This window comes from Olea europaea, unplaced genomic scaffold, assembly GCF_002742605.1.
Source record: "Olea europaea var. sylvestris unplaced genomic scaffold, O_europaea_v1 scaffold224, whole genome shotgun sequence".
Taxonomy (NCBI): Eukaryota; Viridiplantae; Streptophyta; class Magnoliopsida; order Lamiales; family Oleaceae; genus Olea; species Olea europaea.
In genome coordinates, this window is record NW_019240442.1 from 364,709 (window position 1) to 368,443 (window position 3,735).

Consider the following 3,735-nt stretch of genomic DNA (forward strand, 5'->3'; position numbering starts at 1 on the left):
ACCTAAGTTCAGTGACCATTAGAACAATTAACTCATTTTTAGGAATCTTACCGCCCACCACAAGATAAAAATAAAAATACAATCGATCTAATTATTGAAAATTGAAATTAAAGTAGCAAAAGAAAAGGTGAAGAAAAAGTCTCGAAGTAAAACTACATTACCAGTGCGATAGAAACATTAGGTGATAGATTGAAATATAATTGCAAGCATAAAATCATTTGGTGGGCATCGCACTCGTCAATAGCGAGATTTAACAACAATTTTTTTTTAGTCAGAATTAAACCTCTCTAATGCACATCCCCATAATTCGTGCACTAATATGTAGCATCTTGAAATTCATATTTTAGCGTCAATAATCAAATAAATTGTTTCATTTGTAGTTATATAAAGAGGATTGGGGGAACATAATATAATTGGATAGTTTTCATTTATTTATTTTTAATTATAATTTCCTTCTAAGGGTTCAAACTTCAATCAAGAAAGAGAATTAGAGTAAGGTGGTAAGTATATTTCTATATACAAACTCATGTGGCTTTAATATCGTTAAGTTTTATTGTGACTTTCGGGAATGTTTGGTATGTGCTATGTAACATTTAAAGATAAATATTAAAAAAAAAAAAAAAAAAAGAAGAGAGAAAGAGAGACGTACAATCTAAATTGATTGGTTATTGTTCAAATTCACCATAAGCAATACACGAATGTAATATTTCGATAATGTTTTGTCGTTTAAAATTCGACTTTAGATATTTTATTTCTTTACGTAAAGTGCATTTTGCCTTGCTTAGGAGATATGATATTATATGAATTGTAGCATGCCATATTTGAATGAATATTGATTACTTTTTCTACTATAATGTGCAAATTATTATTAAAGTAATAAGAGATTAATTTATTAACAATTTGTACTAACCAACCACGTGTGAAGTCTTGTGAAAAATGAAAAGACAAAAGTAGGTGCAAAATTAAATGTGAGTATTGTCACCCCCACACTACGACTTCTATTTTCTTAATTAATAGTTTTCACAAGCTTAAATTAGAAAATAATATTAATATCTAATACTTTGTCCACATTATAACATGCATAGCCCTGAGGACATGGGAAAGCATATTCATAGGAATGGATGTTAAAATTAGGAGCCGAAACTTAGGAGTTAAAGAATTGATGATTTTATATTGATTTTTATGAAGACATAGCAATTAAAGGTCGGACCCACTACGGGCTCGATACAATAAAAAATGACAAAAAAAACTCCTACTCCACCATGTGTGAGAGTTCTATAAGAGGTCTGTGAATTGGGGGTTCTGTACCCCCAACTCGATTCTGAAAAATTAGATACATTAAAATAAAGAATGTACTACATCATGGCCATTGGATTGACCATCATACCTGCATTGGTTGGCGTTTATATTGATGGTAGATATTGGTGATTTAGTTGTAGTATCGTCTAGAGTTGAGATTTGTTGTCTAAATGACTATTCATCCAATGAAATATTGACATATCATCAATAATTAATTTATCATCTCCCCCTCATTAATTTTATCACTAACCAATCAAATTGATAAAATGTTAATAATTCATTAAATGGACAGTCATTTGAACAGTAAAATTAGACAGCAGATCTCATCTCTATTGTCTATTGCTTTCATCAATCTTTTTTAATATTTATCACTCTTATCATTTTTCTTCAAATTTATCAATATAATATTGATTTATAACATGGATGCATTTTATATGATCTTTAAACGCGGTTAATAATAAATCAAATATTCATTGAGAAGTTTCTTTGAGCCTGTTTGGGCCCGATTTTTTCATCCAAAAAATTGATTTTTTGACCGTTATTTCACTATTCCAACCGTCATATTTGACTTCTTCTCTCACAGGTGGACCCCACTTTTTTCCTAACAGTCAAAAAATCAATTCTCAAAATTACTCCCAAACAAGCTCTTTATTTAAACGTGGTTAATAATTAATCAAATATTCATTTATCAAGATTTTACTGTATTATTACACGTAAGGCCAATAAATTCTTTGAAAGAATATTTGTGAATATTATTTCTTTCTCTTGATTTTCTTGTAATAAGAAAAAAACTTGCATTGCATCAAAGTCCGTAAATTTGCAAATTTTCTTCTCTAAGCTTTGCATCGATTGCCGAAACTTTTTATTAATATTTTCAAACTAACGCAGCCTTAAAGTCCCAGAAAACTTTCTTGGACTAAAGATTCTTCACCAACCCCAAATCGTTCAGTTTCCACACTCAAACATGTCTGCTCTGCATTGCAGTCAAATATAACACAAGTCAAACTATTATTTTGAAGTCAAAAAATGGCACCCAGTTCAATAGTGTAAGTCCCCCTTCATTTTACTTTTAAGAAGTTCACATTCCATGAAAAAACAGTGCAAAAATAAAATTTATTATTAATAAATTCGAAATCATCTATAAAAGTAATAATTGCTACTACTTGAAAATAGTAATAGACAAATTTGCTAATACATAATTTGTTACAAAAAGCCTAACGAGCTTAAGAAATATTTTTCAACTCTCAAACTAAATTATTTCTACTAAGGCATCGGTAGAACTTTTGAAAAGTCAAAAGTTGTTTCTGAGACTAAAAAACTACTTTTGAACTTTTTTGGATAATTTTTTAGAAATACTTTATCTAACTATAAGAGTTTTTTGAGGAACTAACCTAAAGTAGCATTCTCAAAAAATTCTTTTACAAGAAGTAGAAGCTCTACCAAATGGGTCACTATTATAAGACATTCCAAGGATTAAACGATCACATTGACAAGACGGACCTTAAATGGACAATCCAACGTTACAAGAAAAAAGATAAAAGGTACTGTAATAACTGAATCATGAGACCAACTTACCAGTCTTAGCTACTGAAGGTAGTGTTTTGAGAAGTGACATTGAAGGTGTCGCAAGGTGTGATTGAGAAGAATCAAGTAAAAAGAGTTAGAGCTCCTGCTTGATGAGCTGTCCCTAATGAAATCTGTTGACCCCAGTAAATGTTGCCAACAGATGTCGGACCCACCCTGCGTTCACGTAAGCGAAAGTTCAATATGCAAAGACACGTGGACGGTCTAAAAAGAATAGATCAAGGGCGTAGGAATAGCTCAACGACGCGGGACGAAAACGTTCGGAATCCGACGAGATAATCGTAGACCGATTGTATAATAATTATCAATCGATGTTTGCTAATGTATATCTAAATATGTATGAACTCGTTTATGTTGCAAGATAATAAGAAAAAGAAAGTTGAGTAAATTATGATTTCTTGTATTGATTCTTGCATTAGCTTCTATATGGGGTACATGGGGGAGTATTTATAGTGTCATTAGTTAGATCGTGACCTTTGGTTCGGGGTACATGTGGTCTCATCCGGTTGAGTTACATGTCAAATTGTAGGCATCAGCTGCACTTAGCCTGTTATACATTTATTGATTGGTAGAGCCGCCTCTACTAGTGAGAAGACTTAACATTTACACTTATGACAAACATCCTATCAATCGTTCAAGTAAGATCTTTGTGCAGAAGATCTCTTAGGAGGGGTGTCTATGGAAGATATTGCTTTGTGCTTCGAAGGTTGTTACCTCGGCTACAGAGTTTTGGCAAGTAGGGTCTCGTCCACCTTCAAAGGGCCTCGGCATATGGGCTGCGGAAGCTCCTTATGAGGCAATGATAAATGGCATCTGTGGACCTCGGTTGTGGGCCTCGACTATGCAAATCAC